This window comes from Triticum aestivum, chromosome 3D (assembly GCF_018294505.1).
Source record: "Triticum aestivum cultivar Chinese Spring chromosome 3D, IWGSC CS RefSeq v2.1, whole genome shotgun sequence".
Lineage (NCBI taxonomy): Eukaryota > Viridiplantae > Streptophyta > Magnoliopsida > Poales > Poaceae > Triticum > Triticum aestivum.
The window spans coordinates 132,111,531-132,127,795 of record NC_057802.1 but is presented as its reverse complement, the minus strand read 5'-3'; the positions used below and the strand labels follow the sequence as shown (position 1 = coordinate 132,127,795).

The following is a 16,265-nucleotide window of genomic DNA, read 5'->3' as shown; positions in this document are numbered from 1 at the left end:
AAGTGTGGCCGTGGCGCCTGGCTCCGACTGCCCGTGCACAAGTAAAGGGGTACAAAGGAGTGCCCCTAGTTTTGTACACCGACATTTTGTTTAATGAATAGGACCACATCATCAGCATATGGGGACAATCGTTGCGTGGTGCTGCATCCGTTCATCTTGCTCAAGATCTGGGAGTCGTGTGCCTTGATAATGATAGCTGTAAGCACATCCATCGCGATGAAGCACAACAAAGGCGACAGGGATTCCCCGTGCCTCAGGCCGCAAGCGTGCCTGAATTTCTCCCCTGCACATCCATTGACCAGCACTCGGGAGCTGGCCGTTGATAGAAGCGTAGAGACCGAAGATAGCCACCGCTTGGAGAAGCCCTTCGCTCGCAGAACTTTGAAGAGGAAAGGCCAAGATAGAGAATCGAATGCCTTCGAAATATCTAATTTAAGCAGCACTCCTTTAGCTTTCCTCTTATGAAGTCGCCGTGCCAATTGCCTGACCAGGGGAAAATTGTCATGGATGCTGCGCCCTTTAATGAATGCCGACTGGTTTGTGTTGACAAGCTCTGGCATTCGCTTGCATAGTCTGGATGCAATCTTAGGTATACTATGCACCAAGCAGATTGGCCGGAAGTCCTTTATAGTACATGCTCATTATCCAGGAACAATTTGGGCAGGGCTGCCAATATATCTCGTTTGACCATGCTCCAAGTTTTTTGGAAAAAGACTCCGATAAATCCATCCGGCCCCGACGCCCTGTCCGATGGCATCTCCTTGATCACATCCCATACTTCCTCCTCCTGGAACACCAAGTCTTGCTCAGAGAGATCCAACGATAGAATGTTCAGAAACTCGAGATCAACAGTGTGCTCATGTGCCGAGTCCTTCCCCATGATCTCCTTGAAGGCATCAAACCTCCTCTTTGCCCTTTTGGTCAATGATCGTCTGCCCGTTTCAGGTAATTGCGGGTATGAAGTTCTTGGCCTTCCTTCCATTAGCTATCAGGTGGAACAATTTGGTGTTGGCATCTCCTTCTTGCAGCCATCTTATGTGGGATCTCTGCCTAGCTATGGTTCTTTGAAGCGAGGCCAGCCCGAGAACCAGTTGCTTGAGCGTAGCCCGTAGCCATATTTCCCTCTCCAAGAGCAGCCTAGTCTCCTGGGCACAATCAAATCTCAAGATGACCAGATTTGCACATGCAATTTGAAGCTTAATGTTGCCCACCCTCCGTTGGCCCCTAGCCGTGATGTACTTCGCCGTGTTCCGTAGAAGCACATCAAGGCGCAGGAAAGGGTCTGTGATCTCCTCCTCACTAACCCATGCTTCAGCGACCGCATCCAAAAAGCCATCGAGCTTGGTCCAGAAAAGCTCGAACCTGAATCTCTTCCTTGGCTGAAGGTGTTCCTCGAGCGACAGGTACAGCGGGCAGTGATCCGAGCCCTAAGTGGATAGGGCTTGCAGCAAGCAGTCTGGATGGTCCAGCTCCCAGTCCACGGACACAAACGCCCTATCAATTTTCGTCAGCGTAGGAACCTCCTGCTCATTGCTCCACGTGTATGTCCTCCCGTGCAAGAATAGCTCCTTGAGGCCATTATCATCCACAAACCGCTTAAATTTGCCCATCATCCTACGATCAAGCCGGTTGTTATTTTTATCTGCAGCGTGGAGTATCAAGTTGAAGTCTCCGATAACCAGCCACAGCCCGGGGTAGAGCCTCCTCCTCTCCGAAAGATCATCCAGGAATTGAATCTTATCGAGATCCTCCTGAGGCCCGTAAACCACCGAAAGCCACCACGTGGGCCCTTCTAGAGGAGACACAAATGCTGTTAGGAAGTTAGAGTCTAGGGCCACGTTCGATAATTACACCTTAGATGAATCCCAACCCACTATAATTCCACCCCTCATCACAGAAGCCGGGAGATAAGTGAAACCCTCATAGGATGGGCCCATGCATTGTAGGACAGTGAACTGGTCCACCCTATCGATCTTGGACTCCAGGATACATATGATCGCGACACGCACCGTGTCCACGAACTCCCTAAGCGCCTTTTTCTTAGCAGGGCTGTTCAGCCCCCTAACGTTCTAGCACACAACTTCCAAAGCGGCGTGCGACATGGAGAACCTAGTGCACCCCGAGTCACGTCCACTACTGTCTAGACTGACAGCATCATCGTCTGCTCCAGCTCACATGCCAAATTGGTGGGTATGATCTTCCCGAATATGGCCGCGATTGCCGTAAGCTGATGTTCCTGCACCGAGGAGTCAAACATCGTTCGTAGCTGACCTAGCGCGTCATCCGAGACCGCCAGATCATCGCTAGTGATCCCCAGAGTTTTGAGTAGCACTGTCTCCGCGGCCGTCGCTTTGGTCTTCCTGCTCCCTGATGTGCACACTGATCTCGTGGTGCGCCTAGGTGTGAATGAGTCTTGGCCCGTTTGTACCCCCCATATGCCTTCAATCTCCTTTAGAAGTGGTGGCGCCAGTTTCTTCAGGAGTCCCGAGCAGAAAGATTTGATATTCCCAAGCGCTGCCAATTCCTTTGCAGATAGGCTCTCCTCCACCGCATGCTCATCCTGGGTGTGCCCATGCACGACGATCTCATTGCCATGCAGGATTGGATCCCCACCTGCATGGGCACCCGACGTAGTCCCATCAACCACCGCAGCATCCAATAGAAACTGAACCCCCAGGCGCTAGCTCCGATGCGCGGTCAGCCTCGCCCAGCGACACGGATCCCGCTGCGCCAATCAACTCAGGACTGGGACCCAGCCCAGCAACTGCGGGGTGGGGTCGCAAGGGGTAGGAACAGCCTCTGATGCCTCCGTCAGGATCTCCTGCGCCGATGCCAGCCTCACACCAGACGAATCCCCATCTTTTTCCGATCCTGCAAGCCGCACCGGATCCTGCCTCCTTGTCTAGCGGTGGTGGCCCCTCCCTAGCTGTCCTCTGAGCGCTTCCAGCCTCCTTGTCCTCATCTGTGGCCCTGTCCCTGGTCGCCATCGACGGAACCAGCACCGGCTCAGTCTGGGCCCGCTCCAACCGCGCATCCTGTCGGGATCAGCGCCGGTCTCCTGGTCCACCATATGCATCAGAGCGAACGTCCTCTCCATCTCTGGGATGCACTGATCCGCCCGTACCGACTTGGCAGCTGTCTCCACCTCTGTGGGCAGCTCGCTGTTCTCCAGGATTGGCCCCTTGGAGGGCACGGTCCGATTGCCAGCTGTCCCCAGCGCTGTGCGCATCTCACTTTGCGTTAGGATAAGCCCGTTTGAACGCTCCTGCTCCCGAACAGTCCGGTCGTCGTGGGCCACCACCGGGGCAGGTGTGACGGCCAAAGCGCCCGATCCCATGTGCGGAAGCCTCCATGCAGATGGCCCCACCCTGCCTTCCAGCGCCGCCCGGTAGGACCTGCGTTGCGCGCCGCCACCACCGTCGTTGGCCGGAAAATGCGATCGTCGGCCAGCACCCCGATCATCACACACTCCGCGAGTCCAAGGCTGCACAACCCACTCTCCTCCCTGGAACGAGCCGCCCGAGCTGTCCGGCAGCCCGCTCTGACCACTCCTGCTATCCGACCCAGATGCCCGCCTCCAAAGCTCCGGTGGCGAGAAGTCCCTCACCCTTCCGATGTGGATGAACGCTGGGTACTCCAGCAGCTGGCGGAATGAAGCACGCCGCGCCGCGGGGTCCACGCTCACCTCCGGCGGCTTCGGCACCCAGAGCTTCCTGAACGCCGGCACGTCGTCCGGATCGACGCACCAAGCTCTCAGCTTGAACAACGACAAGTCCTCCCTGCTGGTTGTCTGCGGCGCCAAACTGTCGATCAAGCACGCACTCCCGAGCAACTCTGCCGCCGTGTCCCTGGCCCAAGCATGAGACGGGATCCCCTCGATCATGATGTCCACCTGAACCCGCATCACCCTAGATGCCGCCCCCGCCTGCCTGAGCCATGGCTTGATGAAAAGCTTGATGCCAAGATGCTCAATGAACGGTGCCGCCACCCGCCAGTGCTTTGTTCCTGAACTCGTGTGCAGCAAACACCACCAGAAAGTCCTCCGCATGGAACTTATGAACGGAAAAGCGAAATCTTGGCACCCCAAGCTGTGCCGAAATCGCCACCGCCGCCTCTTCGCAGGAGACCGGCGGCCGAGCTCCTCCAACGTACATCCCCACAGCCAAATGCAGCCTCCGCTCAAGACCGTTCATGCCCTCCGACCGCTGAAGCACACAGATCTCAGACGGCCCCGCATGCATAACCGCCCCCAGCGGCGTGGAAGGGAGGTTGGGCGCAACTGGCGAGAGCGGCGCCACCGGCGCGCTCCGCCTAGGCTCCGACAACCTCCACCTCAAAGCCGGTGCCTGCCGAGGTGCCTCCGACCTGCGAGCAACCTGCGCGATCACCGCTCTTCGAGGCTCCCTGCACTGGGAGGAGACATGGCCAGGGAGGCCGCAGCAGGGGGCACGTTGGTGCAGTCCTGACGCCGATGGCCATCTTCGAAGCATCTGAAACAGAGGCCATACAGCTCCGGCGGAATCAGCCTCCGCTCCGAGGAGGACGGGGACGCCGCCCGGACCGGGCTGCAGCCCACCTCCCGCTGATGCTGCAGAGCCCGACGACGCGGCCACATCGCCTTGCGGGAGTGCCCCGGCCGGCGCCAGCCCTCGGCTTGCGCCAGACCAGGGCCATCCACCGGACCACCGCCCGCCGAGTACGAAAGCGCCGAGCCAGGGGAGCCCGAGATCCCCAGCCCCGATACGACCGGCCGCTCCCGCTGAAGCGCTGACGAGACAGAGGGGGGGCTACTGGATCCGGAAGCCATGGAGAGAAAAGGGAGGGGAGCAGGGAAGGGGGACGCCGGGGCCGGAGTGGCCGCCGGCGGGGAGGGTGGACGCCAGTGCCGGAGTGGCAGCCGGCGTAGGAGGGGGCGGGGGGAGAGCGCTCTCTACTCTTCCGCTTTCTCAGCCATTTCAAGATTGCACCGGTAGAGAGGGCAGAAATATGAGTTCGGTGGCCATTGCCTAGCAAGCAGCCTGTCTGTCGTGAGTAGTCTGTTCTGCACAAGCACAAAAAACCAGCCGAAGAAGCGACAGTTTGCCGGTGCCCAGGCCTTCCAAACTACGCCAAGGTGACGAAGTTCAGTGGAGCCAAGGAACATGAGGCGGTATGCTGAAGTGACAGAAAATTCTCCGCTAGTAGAAAGACGCCACAAGAAGGAGTCAACAACACCCGATGTGAGCCGCACGCGTTGGATAGCTGTCCAGAGCGTGACAAACTCAGGTAGGGTGTCGGCGCTGACCCTTCCACATAGATCCATGATCCATCTGCTGCCGTTCAATGCATCGGAGACAGAGCAATGCTCGCGAGAGGAGGCCAGGAATATGGCCGGTGCAAGAAGGAAGGGAGCATTGCCATCAATCCAACCGTCGAACCAAAATCGCGCATGAAGCCCGTCGCCGACCGCCGCAACAAAAACCGCACGGTCGCTGTCTCGTTGAGGTTGTGCGGGACCGGGAGGCCGTACCAAGGCTTGGAAGGCGACAGCCGCTCATGCGAGAGCCATTTGAGGCGAAGGGCAGTGCTGAAGAGTGTGAGGTCGATCACCCCAAGGCCGCCAAGCTGCTTAGGACGGCAAATTTTGGTCCATGCCACCTTACAGTTCCCACTGTGGCAACCTTCAGCCCCACGGCAGAGCCAGGTGGCGCTGAATGCGGCCAATCTCCTAGCGCAACCAACGAGGCAGCTCAATTGTGGACAGCCAGTAGGCGGCAAAGGAATAGATAACGGAGTTAAACAAGATCAATCTTTCCACCATATAAAATCGAAAAAGATAACGCCCACACGTGTGGGCATTAGCCAACTCAACCACACGCCTCAATCGCCGTTCAACAGTTTCTGCATGAATCTTGGCACGTTTTGGCTGATTTTGTGTGCCACATAGGACAAGTCGCGTGTGTGGTGTGTGAGGGTGTTCGCCCACACGCCGGTTGCCCCCTCCGCGGTCAACGGTTGCCACTCGGAGGCGTGTGGTGGAACTGCTCTGCGCCCGCACGCCACGCCCGAACTGCGGTTGCCGTCAACCACGTCGCGCACTTCGCCCCTCCTCCCCTCACGGTTCCATTTACTCTCCACTTCATTACTCACCCAACCCACCCCGCAGTTCATTCGATTGGAAGAGAAGGCGAGAGGAGAAGGCGACGGCGGAGGCGGAAGAGTCGACGGCATTCGCGCCCGTCGGTGGGACTCGCCGGACCGGAGCGTATTCGCCGGAGTGCCTACAGAGTGAAGGTAATGCTCCTTCCCACGGTCACGTTCCTTCCTTGCATTTCTCCCCTCTCCTCTGTGGTCAATGTTCCGCTCGAGATTCATCGAGATTCAGGCGGATTCGCGATGCTCCGGCATTCCTGCCGGCGGCGGAGTCCTGTGCTGGTCGTTTTCGGTGGCATTGCACAGTTTGGCCGCCGCCGCCGCGGCTGTCATGCCGGTGTGGCTCGGCCTGCCCGCAGCCACATCCTGGTTCTGCCTTGGGATTGAGCCGGTGTTTTTCTATCCATTAGTTATGTATTTGTCTCAAAATGCTATTTGCGATCAGTGTAGGAAGTTTTTTGTTGATGAATTTCAGGTTATGATAGTTGCCAATGAACCCTAGATCTAGGTAGTTGTATTTCAAAGTGCAGTATGAAGGTAGACATGATAGTTTCAGTAACTATCTGCACTGGATGGCAACTAATTCCCTGATCAACTGTGTCAGTTGCCACAAATTTGTTTTCCATGTGGCAACTTTTTTGTGTACACACTATGGCTGTTGCCATGCAGTAGGCATGATAAAGTGTAGTAAATAGGTAGTCATGGCAGTTTCAGCAACTATGTGCATTGGATGGCAACTAATTTCCCGATCAAATGTGTAAGTTGCCACACAATATGATTTCCATGCGGCAAGTATTTCTGTTTAACACACTAAGGCTGTTGCCATGATATAGGCAGGATAATGTGGCAAATTCACTGTACAATAGACTCAATTTTGTGTTTTGCCATGCTGACTTGTGATATCTGAACATATTTGACCGTATTACATGGCAACTCATTTTTAATATGAGGTCAGTGTGTGAGTTGCCACATTACAGGTTGTTCAGTAAATGTTTTCAACACTTTTTGAATTGTCTTGTATTTTACCATGGCATTTTCAACCTAGTACATTTGCCTTTGAATATATGACAACTATGTGCACTGGATGACAACTAATTTCCTGATCAAATGTGCCAGTTGCCACAAGTATGATTTCCATGTGGCAAGTATTTCTGTTAACACACTATGGCTATTGCCATGATGTAGGCAGGATAATGTGGCAAATTCACTGTACCATATACTCAATTTTGTGTTTTGCCATGCAAACTTGTGATATCTGAAACATATTTGGCCGTACTACATGGCAACTCATTTTTTAATATGAGGTCAGTGTGTGAGTTGCCACATTACAGGTTGTTCAGTAGATGTTTTCAACAATTTCTGAATTGTCTTGCATTTTAACATATGGAAATTTCAACCTAGTACATTTGCCTTTGAATATATGACAACTCATTTTTTGTATGAGGACAGAGTGTGAGTTGCCACATTATATGTTTGTGCAGCCGAAGATTTGTGCCTTTCTTTCGTACTATCTTGTGCTAACATGGCAACTTCAGCATTTTGTTTCAAGTGCCTTATGACCTGTACATTTTTCAAATGAAGCCAATGTGTTTTGTTGCCACATTTATTGTTGGACAATCATAGGGGGTGTGGGTGTTCATACGATATTGCCTAAACTTTTTGCCACTTTCAATTGAGCCCATGTGGCAAGTACATTCTGTTAGGTGGCAACTGCTTACTTCATACTTTCATTTTCACCCTGACATTTTGCTTTGTTCTTACCTCAGTAGAATGGCTCACGGCGATAATCAAGACGATGATGATGATTTCATGGAGTTACCGCGGCAGAATCGCGCAACTAGACAGACAACAGACGACGATGAGGTAACTGTCCACCCCCCCAGCCCCCTTCCCCCATATGTTTTGAATGTCATGTTGAGTTTGCAATCGTCTGATAGGGTCTAAACCTTCATGATAGTGAAACATGGCAACAAATGATCATTTCTCTGTTTTGCAGAAGAAGAAACATAATCGCAATAGGGCTTCACAGGAACGCCTGACTATATTGACCGAGGGATTCACCGACGACCAGAAGGGAGCTGCTACTGAGTTGGGGATGCAGGCTCTGATGGATGTTCAGTGCAAGAATCTAGTGAACCCTATATGCGACTGGCTTGGTGAGATTTACGAGCCCGCCTCCAGGGAATTTGTGATTCCGGGACGTGGAAGACTGTCGTTAGACGAGGAATCCGTGTTCTGCACGTTGGATGTGCCCCGTGGAGAAATCAAAGTCCCGTATGATGTCAATAATACGATTGAGGAAACGTTGTTTGCCCGTTTGTTTCCTGGGATGACATCCATGCCGAACACGACCGTGCTGGCAAATTCGCTGGAGGGCATGAAAACCCATGGCGAAGTTTTTAAGATGAAGCTACTCATGTACCTAATCTCAGCTGTTTTTGCGCCGACCACATCTCTTCGCCCAAGCAACAAATGCTTCCCCATCCTGGTGAATGCTCTATCTCTACTCCTTCATTTTTTCCTTCAATCTTTTGACTCCTATGTCATCTGTAAGCTAGTCACTGCCAGTTTTTTGATGTTTTCCCATTTTGACTTCTGATGCAGCAACTTCTTGTCCTGAAATTTGTGTCGTGCAGGCAAAACTGAAAGAAGTGAAGAACATGAATTGGTGTAAGTTCATTGCGGACTTCCTGCATGATGCATTCTCAAACAAGATGTACCAGAAGGGTTGTCGACTCCATTTAATGGTATTTTTGTACTACTCTTTTGCAAACACTCCTAGCTCCTTGAGCATGCATGGCAACCATGATGGTGACATTGTGGCAACACCATCATAACAAGATGGCAACTGCCAACATAACTAGAATGGCAACTGCCAACATAACTAGATGGCAACTGCCAACATAACTAGATGGCAACTGCCAACATAATAGATGGCAACTGCCAACATAACTAGATGGCAACTAACACATATAGATGGCAACTAACAGAAATACATGGCAACTCTTTCCTTCTTCATGCCCTCCAACTTGATGATTGAAGGAACATACGTTAGCTTCTTTTTTGCAAAATGCCATGATGGCAACTGATATTTTTTCTTTTTAAATTGTTGTACATCAGCTCATGTACGTCGATCGTCTTGATCTGTCCACTATGGACTTTACTGGGATAGGAGGCCGCCGCCTCCACACAAGTTTGTTGTTTCTGCGTGGACTTACGATGCTGTCAAGGCTGTGCTTGCCGCGGACAAGATAACTGATACGAAATACGGGAAACTGCAGGTTAGTTCTGGCTTCTTTCTTTGCACGACATTCTTTTAATTTTGACGCTGCATAACATATGAAAAAAATCCCCATACGGCAACCGTCTGTGGCTAACAAGAGATGACTACCTTGTTAGCCATGGCTGTCTGCGCATGGTATCCATGTCTGACGCCACATGGCAACTCTGCCATCCATTTTGAAACTTCTATCCTCTTCCTCTTTTTTATTTTTATTTTTGTAATACATGAACTGTTAGTTAGTGTTCATTGTTTTCTCTCTTTACATGCTAGCTGTTTTTTTGGTTTTTTCCAGCTGATGGCCAAGCATGCTATAGACTACAGCGTGTTTGGTGGGCCTCAAAACTTTGGAAAGTGGATGGACGTGCACTCAGCTCCGTCTTGTCCTGTTGAGGTAATCAAGGATATATATATCTATGGTTGTGTTTGGTTTATTTGATCTTGTGCACGTGACTTTAATACGGTTGGTTACTGCTGCTTCTTGTTTCGTGCACAGGCGAGGGCACCTGTTGAGCATCTAATTGGGCAGTTTGCATCCGGAATGACCAGCTTGCTCGGGAAGTTGGTTGAGGGTTGGACGTCCCTTAATGGCTCTGACAGCGACGCGGTTGCGAGGCAGTTCACTCCATTTGTTGCAGAACGGACACATCAGCCAACTGGTTGCCGTGGTCGGTACAACTACAATAGCTCGCAGGAGCTTCCCGACACACAAGATGAACTAGATGGAGATGCAGCTCTGGACAAGGACGACGACGATGACATGGAGAACGTGCAACATGACACCGACGATGATGAACATGTCGATGTTCGTGCAGGTGGTAAGAAGGGCAAGGGTGTACCAGATGTCCCCTCACCGGAGAAAGTCAAAGAACAGACAGCTGCGAGAGGCAAGGGGTGTCGCCCTCAAAGAGGGGGAGGGATCCAGAGGAGGTTGGGCAGGGCTCTCCTGTCAAGAGACCTAGGACCGATCCCTTAGCTGCTAGGAGGAGGTTCGACTTCTTTTTTAGTGTTTTGTTTTGTCTATCCTTTCGAACAGACTGACCCCCTTTTCCATTTGTTTTTGCTAAGCGTGGCAACGATTTTCGTGTCTGACACTTGGCACCTTTTTTGCCTCTTTCTTATATGTGCAGCGAGGCGACAGCTGGTGGATGAGCAGTTACGAAGAAACAAGCACCAACGCCAACCCGTGTTTCTGCTCGATTGAACAAGGGTGCCTCTATTGCTGGTGACATGCATTCCACTAGGTCATCTCCTCGTACGTCGACGTCCAACACCGGTGATCCTGTCGTGTTGCCAGATTTGAGGAAGACAGTCAAGAAGTAGGTTATCCATGTTCTTTCTTCATTGCCATATTGCTATATTTTTGCCTTTCAATGCAGCTGTTCAGCTTGCCACATGGGCTACTGCCATCAGTCCCACATCGCAACTGTTGTTTCTCCCATGCTCTATTTCTTCTTACTACATGGCAACCCCTGCCTGTTTTTGCATGGCAACTGCTAACCAGGAAAAATGGCAACTCTTATTCCACCTACATGGCAACTACCAGCTTTTCCATCTGTTTGTGCACTCATCCACACCTAGTTTTGAAATGGCATTCCTGGCACATCACACATTTCTTACATTTTTTAAGATGTCTACCATGGCAAACTGCTGCTTGTTACGCATGGCAATTGCTAACTGGTCCACATGGCAACTCTTATTCTACCTACATGGAAACTATCATCTGTTCATCTAACAATGTTCGTGTGTGTTTTTCAGGGTGAAGAAGACTACCACACGCGTGACGAAGCAGAACCCCAGGGACCCACTCGAATGCATACACTCAAAGCTGTCGACAGGTGGCAACTCAAACGTTCATGAGGCGCCAGTGCACAAACCTGCTGCTGCACCGTCCACTGTTCCCACTAGCTCTGATGCAAGCGGCCGAACATCTCCGCCGGTTGCAGATGTGCAGGCTACGACAGCAGGCATCCGTACATCTGGGAGTGATGAGTCGGTATCTGCCAAGACTGCTGAAATATTGCCCACTCTGCTAGCAATGAAGGATGCTACTATGAGCCATGCGACCCGATCAGCAAGTGTTGAAGTGGACGCCCCCGAGATCAACCTAACCAAGGAAGATTCCCGCTCATCTGACACGGATTCCAAGCGCGTGGGTGGTGGCACTTCTTCGTCCATGAAAGAAAGGGCTGAGGCGATAGTTCATAATGATATGCCATCCATAGGTGAGACTCTTGGCACAACAGCTCCAGCTTCTGGTGCTCCAGAGGTTGCCAAGGTGACCGTTGCGCGAGCTGGTCTTCCACCTAGGCGTCGTAGCACCCGCAAGCAATCTGCAGACACACCCAACGCGCCTGCTGTAGCTAGGAGCAGCAGAGATGACTCTGGTTATGTGCCTGCGTCCACACTATTCCCACCACCTGCCAGAAGCAATGTTATGGAGAGAACGGAAGACCGGAGTACAACCGACCTAGGTGGCAAGCCGGGCACGACTGACGGAGGTGAACGTGCGGAGCAGACTGCGTCTTTACCCGCAGTGGATAACCCCAGCTTAAATCTGCACACTTCTAAGCTCCCAGTCAACATCGGTGTCCCCTATAGCCCAAACAAGAAGATTGTCAAGAAAGCTGCGACTGATACCACTGACAGCACGCCCCGTCCTACGAATAAGCCTGATGACTCTGCAGCAGCCGATGCAGAAATGTTTGTTGAACTTTCACCCTTGGATTCTGCCCAGCAAGCTGTTCGCAGTCCGGCCAGTAGGCAGGAGAGGCACCCAATGGCCTTCACCCCCACCGAGCTGTAGCCTTGGCATTGATCGCAGTCAAGATGAACCAGTGTTGCAAGATCCTTCACCAGTTGCCTTTGCTTTCCCGGCAGGCATGGCCCCAATGATGGCGCAACCAATGGTCGAGGGCAAGAAGGCTGTGAAGTTCGCAGAGCCGGTTGTGCAAGGTAGATTTCTTTATGCGTTTATCATATTCGTGTATACATCTTTTTAGTCTGACTTTTTTTCCAAGCATTTTTTTGGGTTCTCACTTGTGATGGCAAATGTTATCTGATGGACATGGCAACTGGATTTGCTTGCACGCTGTCACCTACATTTTTCTGTTGCCATACTCCATTTTTCCATTCTGCAAGCACATGGCAACTGCAGTTGATAGATCATGGCAACTGTAGTTGTTGTCACATGGCAACTACAATGCATTGCACATGGCAACTGGAGTTGCCTGCACATGGCAACTCCCTACCTTCTGTGCCTACATCTCATATTTCTGCAACCTTCATTTCAAACTAGATTCGTTTTGTTTTCCAAGGATTCCTAACCCACTTTTTTGATCCGTGCAGCTACCCCTGAGGAGATTATGCCGTCACTTGATGAAGCTTACCGCAGGATTGAGGAGTCAGCATTGCAGAGGAGGTCCTCACGAGGTCAGGGCCAATCAAGTTCCAACGTGCCTGCTGAGTCCGTATTTGAGGATACCATTAGAAGTGCACCCTGGTTCTGTGAGGCAGCGTAGGGTAGTTCACGCGCCACCCGCGGATGATTATGAGCCGGAAGTCAAGGCCACAAAGGATCAAAACCAGCCGTACGATATTGTCAAGCGCTTTGGAAATGCGAGGTCCAACAACAATCACATGAAGGAGCTGAAAGCGTAATGACCACACCCACATAAACCTCTCATTTGCTTTGCTCTTTTTACTATTCATCCTTTTGATATTTCTAGATATGCTCCTTTTACGTTTTATTTCTTTTTCTCACTTAGTAGACATGATTCTTTCATGTTATATCATTTTCATACAGCTCATGTTTAGACAGAACCAAGATCATACAATGTGATGCGACGTACGTCGACCTGGGTGATCTTGCCGAGTCTGTGAGGCCACTCGGTAAAATGTCGAAGAATGTAGTTGCATGTGGGATTGACTTCATCAACGGGCATATGGATATGTATCCCGACAAAACAATCATGCAGTACATTATGACGTGCAAAATATGGGATGGTGACTTCCACCACAAAATCCTAAGGAAGCATTTTGCTGCGCATGGTGATTTCAAGCTCACAATGAAGAAATGTGTGAGTACTCCTTCCTTTTTTGCACATTTTTTTCCTCCCATGTTATTTTTTTGCCAGTAGCTATGCTTCAGATGTGGGCTACACCCTGTTTTGTGACAGCTGTTTCATGTGGCAACAGCTGCCATGTAAAATGACTTCTGATTTGCTTTCCTAATACAACCTATGTGCAAACTTCAAACTAAATACATGGCAACTTTGTTCATACATGGACGGCAACTTCTTTTAATTACCCACTACAACTAAACATTATACGTTGGTCCACTTTTCTTGGACCCTTGATGCTTTCGTAGTCACTCATGTGCCTTGTTAGTGTAACCGGTGATATCTCTACATGTCATTTTCCCAACTACATCATTTCTGTTCTTAATGTGAGCTCTGCTTCTTTTCTTTCCTTCATTTTTGTTTGCAGGTCTTGTTCCCCATGTTCCAGGAGCTTGCACCACACGACCCACATGACAAGTGTGGTCACCACTACGCGATCTGCCTTGACCTGAAGAACCAACGTTTTGAGGTGCTTGATTCAATGCGTTCAGAAGCTGATGCAGACGTTACTATGCATGCTGAATACTTCATCAACAACCTCAAAGAGACATGGAACCGTCACTATGAAAACTCAAAGGTCCAGATCAGACATTTTCCAATTGAGTACGTGGCGACTACGAAGCAAGGAAACCGGTATTTTCCCATCTTTTCTTCATGTGTCCTCCAAACAATGCTCACCCTCTCTTTTTGTCACCTCTGAATTGAAGTTTATGATTTTTTTCTATATGTTCTTGTGAGTTAACCTGAATCTTTTCTTGTTTAGGCACGACTGCGGCTTCCACACATTGGAATACCTTGCAAAGTGGGAAGGTCGACGGGTTCCTGTCGTCACAACTGCAATGGTCGTCGAGCTCCGCAAAATTTACACATGGAACTGGTTGATGAATGAAGATTTCAACACGCGGTCCAACGCACGTGAGTTCATAGAGAAATCTGTGAAGAAAGCCGCCAAGAAGTACAAGTGATCACGTGATGCTCCTGACCGAACGCCTACCTTACATTCTGTTGCCGAGGAATGTAAGGTATTACCTTGTTTTTTCAAAACTATGTCCTTGTAATATGCTATGACTGCATCTCCCCGTAGCCTAGTATACAGTGGTGGCGTGTGAGTGACATTTGAATAGTTTGTAATATATGTGTGGATGTGAACCTACTTAGGTTTGACAGCAGATACGTTTATGTGTTTTCAGTATTATTATGTGCTTGTGGGTTGGTAGTACCAGCATGGTGTTTTGAATGCGTCCTTGATGTCTGAAAACATGGCAAATGTAGTTGATCACTCATGGTTACTGAAAGTTATCGTTCTTTCTTGTTTGGCTTTTTGGGGGTTTTTTGCACTGCTAACTGTACCGGCTAGCATGGTAGTTTGATCACGCAACAATAACCTGTGCGGTTGCTGCACGAGACCGTTTCAGCTTGTTTCCCATAGTTTGCACCAGAATACAATATGTGTGACTAAAATGCGCTGACTGAACATGGAAATCTACGCGGTGAAGATTCAGTACAACTAACATGGCATGTTCAGTACAACTAACATGGCAGATTCAGTAAAAAATAAGATGGCAAATTCAGTAAAAAATAACATGGCAAATTCAGTAGAAATGGCATGGCAGATTCAGTAGAAATGGTATGGCAAATTCAGTAGAAATTGCATGGCAGATTCAGTTCAAGTAACATGGCAAATTCAGTGCCATACACGTGGCAACTGCAGCTATTCCTTCATGGCATTTTTACGGGGAATTCGTAGTCACTTTTTCCTGTCGCGTAAAAAAAAGAGGTTCCTACATTTGATCCTAAATTGAGCTAGGAGTTGTTTCCTTCCTTTACCGGTAAATGAATAGGAATCAGGTTAATAAAACCGGAACTGTTTCCGCCTTCGCCGATGAAAGTGGTACGTGAGTTGGGTTTAGAACGTCGTGAGACAGTTCGGTTCCTATCCCCCTGTTCCTCGGATACAATTCGATATTCCTTTTTATTTCTCATCAAACGAATGGCATCTTCTTCTGGAAATCCTAGCTATTCTTAGCATGATTTTGGGGCTAAATACTCCTGGGTGACCGATAGCGAAGTAGTACCTCGGAACGTCAGGTCGGTCGGAAAGAAAGCGCGGTGTAGCTGGCATCAGAGTTGAGCTCAGGCTAAGGCCAAGCATGGATCAATGTTTGTCAAATCATTCTCTGTTGAGTTGAGTCCTCGCCGAAGGTGCCCTAAAGAAAGTGAATTCCAATCTACGTGAATCACGAAAGAAGCAAAGCCGGTCTTTTTCTTCTTGTTCTTTGCCATAACGCCCATTCCGGGACGAGTTGGAAGAGGAATTCCAAAATATAGCAGTGAATGAGGACAGGTTCAATCGGGCTTCCGAGCGGTATTCCTCGCTTCTGGCAATAAATATGTAAATTCGTTTCGCAGAAATTCAGAGATTTTCGATCTCCTCGAATGTTATCAGTTCCGGTACGTAGACCAAATAATACAATGCATCCCTTCTACTGACACTGAGCGAGCAGCAAGCATAGGCAATAGTTTCCGTAGGGGTGGGGCGCAAGCAAGCGTTTTCAGGCTCCGCTAGCTAGCGTACTCTTCTGCCCTCTTATTTCTTCATTGGAGGGTTCGGATGGACTTCGCCGTTCTTTCCCAACGAAAATGTTTCTGATGCACCTGAAGAGTCATTCTCCAGTTTTTACAAAATTTAGAACATCTAGATTACAAAAAAATGTCACCATGGACCAAGTCAA

The 16,265-nt window shown here is 50.0% G+C and overlaps 1 pseudogene; it reads right to left on the bottom strand.

Annotated features, from left to right (window-relative positions):
* Positions 1-1,837: 1,837 nt before the first annotated feature.
* Positions 1,838-5,236, bottom strand: LOC123074350 (uncharacterized; annotated as a pseudogene).
* Between the last annotated feature and the right edge of the window lie 11,029 nt (positions 5,237-16,265).